This window comes from Symphalangus syndactylus, chromosome 17, assembly GCF_028878055.3.
Source record: "Symphalangus syndactylus isolate Jambi chromosome 17, NHGRI_mSymSyn1-v2.1_pri, whole genome shotgun sequence".
In the NCBI taxonomy this organism is placed as follows: Eukaryota; Metazoa; Chordata; class Mammalia; order Primates; family Hylobatidae; genus Symphalangus; species Symphalangus syndactylus.
Genome location: NC_072439.2, coordinates 10,858,301 through 10,869,585, shown reverse-complemented (window position 1 = coordinate 10,869,585; position 11,285 = coordinate 10,858,301).

The following is an 11,285-nucleotide window of genomic DNA, read 5'->3' as shown; positions in this document are numbered from 1 at the left end:
TCCTGCCTCAGCGTCCCAAGTAGCTGGGACTACAGGCACCCACTACTGTGCCCGGCTAATTTTCGTTGTATTTTTAGAACAGACAGGGTTTCACCGTGTTAGCCAGGATGGTCTCGATCTCCTGACCTCATGATCCACCCGCCTTGGCCTCCCAAAGTGCTGGGATTACATGGTGTGAGCGACTGTGCCCGGCCTATTTTTTTTTTTTTTGAGAAGGAGAGTCTCCCTGTGTTGCCCAGGCTGGAGTGCAGTGGCACAATCTCAGCTCACTACAACCTCCGCCTCCCGGGATCAAGCAATTCTCTGCCTCAGCCTCCCAAGTAGCTGGGATTACATGCGTGAGACACCATGTCTGGCTAATTTTTGTATTTTTAGTAGAGATTGGCTTTCGCCATGTTGGCCAGGCTGGTCTTGAACTCCTGACCTCAGATGATCCACCCGCCATGACCTCCCAAAGTGCTGGGATTACAGGCGTGAGCCACCGTGCCTAGCCTCTCTTGTTTTTTTATCTTCAACAGACTTTGCCTTTATGGGGAAAGGATGATGCCACAAGCCCCAAATCTCATCTGCCCATCATCTTAACAGCCCTGGCAGGAGTCAACACCTCTTCCCAAGGTGGTGGCACCAAAGTCCCAGGGAGGTTCTCATTCGCCCAGCCTGGGTCACATGTCCTGATTGAACCAAGGGCTGTGGCCTGGTAAGGGGATGCCCGGATTGGCCAAGCTGGGATCACATGGTTGTATGGAGTAAGCCAACTGGGTGAAAACTCGTGGTCGGGATGGGCGCGGTGGCTCACGCTGGGTGTAATCCCAGCACTTTGGGAGGCCGAGGCGGGTGGATCACGAGGCCAAGAGATCGAGACCATCCTGGACAACATGGTGAAACCCTATCTCTACTAAAAATACAAAAATTAGCTGGGCGTGGTGGTGCACGCCTGTAATCCCAGCTACTTGGGAGGTTGAGGCAGGAGAATCGCTTGAACCCGGGAGGCAGAGGTTGCAGTGAGCCGAGATCACACCACTGTGCTCCAGCCTGGGCGACAGAGCAAGACTCCATCTCAAAAAAAAAAAAAAAAAAAGTACAAAACATGAGCTGGGCATGGTGACGCACATCTGTGGTCCAAGCTACTCGGGAGGCTGAGGCAGGAGAATAGCTTGAACCTGGGAGGCAGAGGTTGCAGTGAGCTCAGCTCAGGTCACGTTATTGCGCTCCAGCAGAGGTGACAGAGTGAGACTCTGTCTCAAAAAAGAAAAAAAAAGAAAAGACGGCCGGGCCCGGTGGCTCACGCCTGTAATCCCAGCACTTTGGGAGGCCAAGGTGGGCGGATCACGAGGTCAGGAGTTTGAGACCATCCTGGCTAACATGGTGAAAACTCGTCTCTACTAAAAATACAACAAAAATTAGCCGGGCACAGTAGCAGGCTCCTGTAGTCCCAGCTACTCGGGAGGCTGAGGCAGGAGAATGGCGTGAACCCAGGAGGCGGAGCTTGCAATGAGCCGAGATAGGGCCACTGCACTCCAGTCTGGGCGAAAGAGAGAGACTCCTTCTCAAAAAAAAAAAAAAAAAAAAAAGAAAAAAGAAAGCAAAAGAAAAGAAAAAAGCCAAGAGAGGGGATGGCAATGCTAAGAGATGGAGAATTGGACACATTCTTGTGACACTGATTGAGGGTCCTGGATCCAGCTGTGTCTGAAACCCGCCAGACCAGTAGGGCTCAACCAAGGGTGATTACACCCCAAGGGGACACTCAGCAATGTCTGGAGATATTTTTGGTCACCATGACTGGGTGGGGATGCTACAGACGTTGACTGGGTGGAGGCCGGGGTCATTGCTCAGCACCCTCTGTGCCCAGGACGGCCCCCACCCTAGTGAATGGTCCTTTCTGGAACATCAACAGTGCTGAGAGGGGTGGCCTTGAGTTAGATCTATCCCTAAATCTTTCAGTTCCATGAGCAAAAAATTCCTGTTTTTTAAAAAGGAGCCAGTTGTAGTTTCAATTTCCGTCACTTGCAACCAAACGATTCTTGTTTTGTTTTGTTTTTTTTGAGGTGGAGTCTGGGTCTGTTGCCCAGGCTGGAGTGCAATGGCACGATCCCGGCTCACTGCAACCTCTGCCTCCCAGATTCAATAGATTCTCCTGCCTCAGCCTCTTGAGTAGCTGGGACTATAGGCGTGAGCCATCACGCCCGGCTAATTTTTGTATTTTTACTAGAGACGGGGTTTCACCATGTTGGCCAGGCTGGTCTTGAACTCCCGACCTCAGGTAATCTGCCTTCCTTGGCCTCCCAAAGTGCTGGGATTACAGGCGTGAGCCACTGGGCTCCACTTGAAGGTTTTTTTTCTTTTTTTTTTTGTTTTTTTTTTTGTTTGTTTTGTTTTTTTTTTTTGAGACGGAGTCTCGCTCTGTCGCCCAGGCTGGAGTGCAGTGGCGCAATCTCGGCTCACTGCAACCTCCGCCTCCCGGGTTCACGCCATTCTCCTGCCTCAGCCTCTCCGAGTAGCTGGGACTACAGGCGCCCACCACCACGCCCGGCTAATTTTTTGTATTTTTAGTAGAGACGGGGTTTCACCGTGGTCTCGATCTCCTGACCTCGTGATCCACCCGCCTCGGCCTCCCAAAGTGCTGAGATTACAAGCGTGAGCCACCGCGCCCGGCCTCTTTTTCTTAATATAAACTCTTCACCATACCCCAAGCCCCACTCCAAACACTTAACACATACCAGAACTTACCAAATTCTCACAAAAGCCTTCCAAAGGAGGTACCACGATTCTCCTCATTTTATAGATGGGTAAACTGAAGTGTGGGAGGTCATGTGCCGTGCCTGAGGTCACAGAGCCCCGGGGGGCAGTGGCGGGATTTGAACTGTGGAAGTCTTCACTCCTTGCTCCCACATTTCTGTTTTGTTTTTTTGAGATGGAGTCTCGCTCTGTCACCCAGGCTGGAGTGCAGTGGTGCAACCTCGGCTCACTGCAACCTCCGCCTCCCGGCTTCAAGCAATTCTCCAGCCTCAGCCTCCCGGGTAGCTGGGATTATAGGCACCCGCCACCAAGCCCAGCTAATTTTTGTATTTTTTGTAGAGACGGGGTTTCTCCATGTTGGCCAGGCTGCTCTCGAACTCCTGACCTGAGGTGATCAGCCTGCCTCGGCTTCCCAAAGTGCTGGGATTACAGGCAAGAGCCACCGCGCCCAACCCTGCTCCCTCACTTCTGTTTCAAGTCTGCCGGTCCCTCTTGCAACCCTGTGGACATGAGAAGGCCTGCAGGGAAGGGAATGCACTCTGCACCCATTGCAACCCCCACCCCCCAGTTACCACCTCCTGGAACCCAGATTCCCACTTGTGCCCTGTAGATGCTGGCCTGGGCTGAGCGCGGTGGTCACGCCTGTCATCCCAGCACTTTGGGAGGCCGAGGCAGGTGGATCACCTGAGGTCAGGAGTTCAAGACCAGCCTGGCCAACATGGCGAAACCCTGTTGCTACTAAAAATACAAAATTCAGCCGGGAGTGGTGGCAGGCGCCTGTAATCCCAGCTACCGGGGAGGCTGAGGCAAGAGAATCACTTCAACCCTGGCCGAGGTTGCAGTGAGCCAAGATCGCACCACTGCACCCACGCCTGGGCAATAAGAGTGAAACTGTTGTTTCGAAAAAAAAAAAAAAAATGATGCCAGGGCTGGGGCTGGGGAGTCCAAGTTTTCCCCAAGTGCCTGTGGGATGCAGCAGAAACTGGCCCTCAGAGGAGGTGGTCAGACTCCGCAAAGTTCTCCAAATGCCCCCAGGCCCCTCCATTGCCCAGCCCCTCCCGTGCTACTGGCACCTAGAATGAGTCAGCCAGGAGTGGCCCTGGCTTCTGTGGAATTTCCCTCGGGGCCAGGCAGCGGGTCCGAGGTGAAGGTCCAGGAAGTCCCCGCACAGGTGACATCAGCACTGGGCTGACCACTGCGTACGCTCAGGGCAGCCATGGTGGGGCCTGGAGCCCGCTCCACCTCCTGGGACCCTTGCCCCACACTCACGTGGCAGGGGCCCGCCCGAGAAGGGCCAAGGTGTCTGTGTCCTAGGCTGCTCCAGCATCCGTCTTCTTCATGGCCTGGGGGCCCCCTCGGGGTGTCTCTGTTCTCTGTAGTGGACCTGGCACCTGCAAGTGGGGCCTGGCCCTAGGTGGCACTGAGAAATTCATCTCGGATGAATACATGGCCCCAAGCTGCCCTCCCCACCTTGCAGCCCCATCCGACGATCCAACGCCCCTTCCCTGCCCCCGGCTCTTTGCTCTAGCCCCAGCCCTGGCAGAGCAGATTAGCCCTGGCAGTATCTCCTCTGGTGCCCTACTTCTGCCCGTGGCTCCTCACCACCCCGGGGACAAAGCCACAGGACTTGGCATTTGAGGCCTCTGCCCCGTCGCCCTTTCGTGGGCCCGGGGGGTGCAGCGTACCGGGTCGGGGGCATCCTGGGGGTCGTCTCCCCCTCCCTCGCATTTTCTGTAGCTCAATCCTGGCTCGTGATGAGCACTTGATAGAAAGTTCAGGCCGGGTGCGGTGGCTCACGCCTGTAATCTCAGCACTTTGGGAGACCGAGGTGGGAAGATCACTTGAAGCCAGGAGTTCAAGATGAGCCTGGGTAACACAGTGAGACCCCTTCACTACAAACAAATTTATTTATTTGTTTGTTTGTTTATTTATTTATTTATTTATTTATTTATTGTTGAGACGGAGGCTGGCTCTATCGCCCAGACTGGAGTGCAGTGGCGCGATCCCGGCTCACTGCAACCTCTGCCTCCTGGGTTCAAGCAATTCTCCTGCATCAGCCTCCCGAGTAGCTGGGATTACAGGTGCGTGCCACCATGCCCAGCTAATTTCGTATTTTTTTTTTTTTTAGTAGGGAAAAGGTTTCACCACGTTGGCCAGGCTGGTCTCAAACTCCTGACCTCAGGTGACTCACCCGCCTCGGTCTCCCAAAGGGCTGGGATTACAGGCATGAGCCACCGCGCCTGGCCAACAAAATTTCAAATTAACCAGGAATAGTGGTGCACCTGTCATCCCAGCTACTCTGGAGGCTGAGGAGGGAGGATTGCTCCAGGCAAGGATTTCGAGGGTGCAGTGAGCCGAGATCGCGCCACTGCACTCCAGCCTGGGCGACAGAGCAAAACCCTGTCTCAAAAAAGAAAAAAAAAAAAAGAAGGTCAAAGTTTGGCTCTTCTCTTTCTTTCTTTTTTTTTTTTGAGACGGAGTCTTGCTCTCTCTGTCACCCAGGCTAGAGTGCAGTGGTGCGATCTTGGCTCGCTGCAACCTCCGTCTCCCTGGTTCAAGCAATTCCCTTGCCTCAGCCTCCTGAGTAGCTGGGATTATAGGCACCCGCCACCACGCCCAGCTAATTTTTTTGTATTTTTAGTAGAGACGGGGTTTCAGCATGTTGGCAGGCTGGTCTCAAACTCCTGACCTCAGGCAATCCACCCACCTTGGCCTCCCAAAGTGCTGGGATTACAGTCGTGAGCCACTGTGCCCGGCCAAGTTTGGCTCCTTTCTTCATCTTCGAGGCCGTTCAGCCTCCTCTGGCCTCAGTCTTACTACCAGATGAGCCTTCTGATCTGAAATTTGGTCCCTGTGCCTCACCACATCCAGTACACCTCTAGCCCCCCCGAGACTGTACCACTCCGTTGCTTTAGAACCCTCAATGGCTCCCTGGTGCCCCCAGAATACAGGCCATGTCCAGCTTCCAGGCCCTCCAGGGTCCCATCCCTCTTTCCCAGTCCATCTATCCTCACACCCTGGGCCCCCGCACACTCTCCCCTGAGTTTTTGTCCCCGCTGAGACTTTGCATGTGCAGTGCCTTCTCCCTGTTTATCCTCCCCTCACAGGGCGACCAGCAGATTGCTGATCTTCCTTCACCCAGTCTGCCCTGGGTGCCTGACCTCAGGACACAGCCCTGACCCAGACTAGGCTGCTGCAGCCTGTGCCCAGCCTGGGGTGCTACGTCAGGGGTGTCACTGAGCCCCTTCAACCCAGCTGTCCTAGCGTCAGTGCGGAGGTGGGAAGGCCTGTCCCACGTGGAATCTCAAACCCGTCAGACAGGTTTGCTGTTCCCTAAAGTTGTCTTGGCACAGAGGCTGCCCCGACCTGCCTGGCAGGATCTCACTCTGGGACTGGCCCTGGTCAAGCAGGTAGCTGCAGGGCCCGGGAACACTCCAGCCGGCACCGACCTGAGGGCACCCTGGAGCAGGTGGCCCTGACCGAAGGGAGGGTATGGTGCTGACACGTGAGGGCGGCCACGGGAGGGGGATGGTGGCGAAAGAAGGGACTGAGACAGAGATAGACAGAGCCAGAGAAACGAAGACAGAGACAGAGAGACACGGAGACACAGAGACAAAGACACAGAGAGAGATAAACAGAGAGACAGGGACACAGAGACAGAAACAGAGACAGAGGGACACAGAGACAGGACAAAAACACAGAAAGAGACAGAAATAAACTGAGACACAGAGAGACAAAGAGAGCCAGAAACAGAGAGATGAAGACAGAGACACGGAGACAGAGAGACAAGGAGACAGAGACAGAGAAAGTGACAGAGAGAGATAGAGAGACAGAGACAGAGACAGACAGAGGGGTGACAGATGTAGCCTCCTGGGTCGGGCAGACCCAGCTGCTGTGGAATCAGTTTTCCCTTCTGCACACCAGGAAGGGCCTGATTGGGAGAGAAAAGAGGAGAGAAGCAGGAGGGGAAGGGGCGGGCCCGAGGCCAGTCTGCTAGGGAAGTGGGTGGAGAAAGGAGAAGTGGTGAGGAGCCCGGCGCCCAGGAGGGCTGGCAGGGAGGAGGTGCCCCCTCTGCTTGGGAACACAGGGACTTTCCAGAATGTGGAGAAACAGGAAGTGACTCCATCCCATCCCTGCCCCCGCATCGGGCTGCGCCGGGCCAGACCCACCTGCCCACCTCACCTGCCCAGGTCTGAGGCTCTGTGCGGGAGCCGCCCGCCCGTCACCACCACACACCTCCCCCTCCCTGGGCACCTGCCTCGGCCCCCTCGACGACAGAATGGGCACAGTCCCAGAGTCCTTCTTGCCGCCCAGGACAGACACTGAGGCCGGGAGGGGAATCCAGGCTGGCATCTCCCAGATGGGGAAACTGAGGCACAGCCCAAGACGGTCCTTACGAACAACCTTCATGTTTGTCTGAAGTTTTCTGCAATTTGGAATAATTAAGACAGGCCGGACAGAGTGGCTCATGCCTGTAATCCTAGCATTTTGGGAGGCCGAGGCAGGCGGATCGCTTGAGGCCAGGAGTTTGAGACCAGGCTGGGCAACACAGGAAGACCCCATCTCTCTACAAAGAAAAGAAAAGAAAGAAGGAAGGAAGGAAGGAAGGAAAGAAAGAAAGAAAGAAAGAAAGAAAGAAAGAAAGAAAGAAAGAAAGAAAGAAAGAGGCCAGGTGTGATGGCTCATGCCTGTAATCCCAGCACTTTGGGAGGCAGAGGTGGGAGGACTGCTTGAGCTCAGGAGTTCAAGACTAATCTGGGTAAAATGGTGAAACCCTGTCTCTATAAAAAGTAAAAAAATTAGCCAGGCATGGTGGTGCATGCCTGTAGTCCCAGCTACTCAGGAGGCTGGCTGCGGATGACTGCTTGAGCGCAGCAGCTGGAGGCTGCAGTGGGCTGTGATTATACCACTGCACTCCAGCCTGGGCGACAGGGTGAGACCCAGTCTCAAACAACAACAAAGCCTGGGCGCAGAGGCTCATGCCTGTAATCCTGGCACTTTGGGAGGCTGAGGCAGGTGGATCACGAGGTCAGGAGTTCAAGACCAGCCTGGTTAGGATGGTGGAACCCCGTCTCTACTAAAAATACAAAAAATTAGCCGGATGTGGTGGCGGGCACCTGTAGTCCCAGCTACTTGGGAGGCTGAGGCAGAGAATTGCTTGAACCCGGGAGGTGGAGGTTGCAGTGAGCCAAGATTGCGCCACTGCACTCCAGCCTTCTTGTCAACAGAGCGAGACTCCGTCTCAAAAACAACAACAGCAACAACAACAAAAAGTACTCGTCACGTACCTACAGTTGAATTTTAACTGGGTGTCTTGCATTTGATCTGGCAACCCCACTTCCACAATTCTCTCGAAGGGGCTGGGAAGACATTTAGGAGGACCCTGTATGGGATGAGGAAGAGGGAGGGTTTGGGGAGGAGAGTGTTGACGTCAAACACAGCCCCACCAGAAAACCTCCACAAATGGCACAACTCTGTCCCCCAGGAGAGCTCTCCACCCTTCGCAGGGCACCTAGGACCTGGGCCTGGGCCAGAGCTGGAAGCCTGAAAGCTCTCTGTGGGTTGGGACTGCTGGAGGACGGGGCTATCCACACCTCTGACCAGTTCAGCATCTCCCCTGGGGGGCTCCTTCCAAAGTCTGAGCCAGCAGAGCTGGTGCTGGCCAGGACCTCCAACCAATCTCTGCCCATCTGTGGCGTCAAAAATGCCTCCTCTCTTGAACTCCAACTGCGGCCTTCATCCTTATTATTTTCTCATTGAACATCCACTTCAGTGACACCATGGACTGGGCCGAGGAAAATCAAGAAGTTCCCTAGGGTGGCTCATGCCTGTAATCCCAGCAGTATGGGAGGCCGAAGCAGGCTGATCATGAGGTCAAGAGCTCAAGACCATCCTGGTCAACATGGTGAAACCCTGTCTCTACTAAAAATACAAACATTAGCCGGGCGTGGTGGCACGTGCCTGTAATCCCAGCTACTTGGAAGGCTGAGGCAAGAGAATCACTTGGACCCAAGAGGCAGAGGTTGCAGTAAGTTGAGCTCATGCCACTGCACTCCAGCCTGGGCGAAAGGGCCAGACTTCGTCTCGAAAAAAAAAAAAAAGGGCCAGGCGTGGGATCACGCCTGTAATCCCAGCACTTTGGGAGGCCGAGGCGGGCGGATCACGAGGTCAGGAGATCGAGACCATCCTGGGTAACACAGTGAAATCCCATCTCTACTAAAAATACAAAATTAGCCAGGCGAGGTGGGGGGCGCCTGTAGTCCCAGCTACTCGGGAGGCTGAGGCAGGAGAATGGCGTGAACCCCGGGGGGGCACAGCCTGCAGTGAGCCGAGATCGCGCCACTGCACTCCAGCCTGGGCGACAGCGAGACTGTGTCTCAAAAAAAAAAAAAAAAAAAGAATGTCATCTGGAAATATTCGCAGTGGTTAAATTCTATCAGGCACTGTCTGTCCATTGAGTTGTCTGAACAACCTAGCAGCTAGTTGCTATTACTATTATTGTCATTATTATTATTATTTTTGAGACGGAGTCTTGCTCTGTCGCCCAGGCTGGAGTGCAGTGGTGCGATCTCAGCTCATTGCAACCTCCGCCTCCCGGGTTCAAGCGATTCTCCTGCCTCAGCCTCCTGAGTGGTTGGGACTACAGGCGTGTGCCATCATGTCTGGCTAATTTTTGTATTTTTAGTAGAGACGGGGTTTCACCATGTTGTCCAGGATGGTCTCGATCTCTTGACCTCGTGATCCTCCCGTCTCAGCCTCCCAAAGTGCTGGGATTACGGGTGTGAGCCACCGTGCCCGGCCACTAGTTGCTATTATTATCACCCTCCCCATTTTACAGGTGGGAAAACCAGGGCACAGAGAGGTTAAGTAACTCTCCTTGGGTCACACAGCAGATTCACAGCACTGTACTCCAGGCTGGGCCGTGAGCCCCGGTACTGTGTCCCCGCTACTCTCTGGAGCCACCCCCTGTGATTCCCTGGAAATCCCCGCATCTGACTAATTCCCTAGGCATCCCCCGACTTGGCAGATTCCTGCAGGCTGAGATGGCTGGACCCACCCCGGCCTGGGCAAACTGCCCCCACTTTAGGCAAAATTACCCGTCCAGACCTTGTGGTTTCCCGAGGTGGATGTGGCAGAGATCGAGCCCACGCCTCTTCCTGGCTCACTTGGTGACCTCAGGGCTGCTCCTGAACAGTTCGTGCCTCAGTTTCCTCTCTTGTGAAATGCAGGTAATATCAGTCGCTACCCCAGAGGGCCACTGTGGGAGCAGGACCGGCGTCGTGGGTGTGTGTGACTGGGGGCTTCTCCCAGCGCCTGCACTCAGAAGGTCCCGGCCCTCAGCGTGATGCTTTGCTGTTGCGTAACCCAAGCTATGAAGTATGTTTTGTGCCAGGGCACTGCGTTTTCACTTCCACTGATCCTCAAAAGTTGTGTGGATGGTCCAGTGTGGGAGGAAATAAGCAGATGTAGCCGCTACCCTCCAGCCCCCAGACTGGCTTCCTCACCCTTCCAAATCTTTAGTTCCTATTGCTCAATTTAACTGCTGTTCAATTTGCTGTGAAAAGAGTCTCAGCCAGGCATGGTGGCTCACACCTGTAATCCCAGCACTTTGGGAGGCTGAGGCAGGCGGATCACCTGAGGTCGGGAGTTTGAGACCAGCCTGACCAACGTGGAGAAACCCTATTTCTACGAAAAATACAAAATTAGCTGGGCATGGTGGCGCATGCCTGTAATCCCAGCTACTTGGCAGGCTGAGGCAGGATAATCACTTGAACCAGGGAGGCGGAGGTTGCAGTGGGCTGAGATCACGCCACTGCACTCCAGCCTCGGCGACAGGAGTGAAACTCCATCTCAAAAAAAAAAAGAAAATAAAGAAAATAGTCTCTGGCCGGGCGCGGTGGCTCACGCTTGTAATCCCAGCACTTTGGGAGGCCGAGGAGGGCGGATCACGAGGTCAGGAGATCGAGACCACGGTGAAACCCCGTCTCTACTAAAAAATACAAAAAAATTAGCCGGGCGTGGTGGCGGGCGCCTGTAGTCCCAGCTACTCGGAGAGGCTGAGGCAGGAGAATGGCGTGAACCCAGGAGGCGGAGCTTGCAGTGAGCCGAGACTGCGCCATTGCACTCCAGCCTGGGCGACAGAGCGAGACTCCGTCTCAAAAAAAAGAAAATAGTCTCAAAGTTGAGATGAACACCCAGTTTGCCAAAAACTGGGAGGCAGAGGTTGCAGTGAGCCGAGATCATGCCATAGCACTCGGCCTGGGAGACAGAGCGAGATTCCATCTCAAAAAAAAGGAGATTCGGCTGGGCGCGGTGGTTCACGCCTGTAATCCCAGCACTTTGGGAGGCCGAGGCGGGCGGATCACGAGGTCAGGAGATCGAGACCATCCTGGCTAACACAGTGAAACCCCGTCTCTACTAAAAATACAAAAAATTAGCCAGGCGCGGTGGCAGGTGCTTGTGGTCCCAGCTACTCGGGAGGCTGAGGCAGGAGAATGGCGTGAACCCGGGAGGTGGAGCTTGCAATGAGCTGATTGCGCCATTGCACT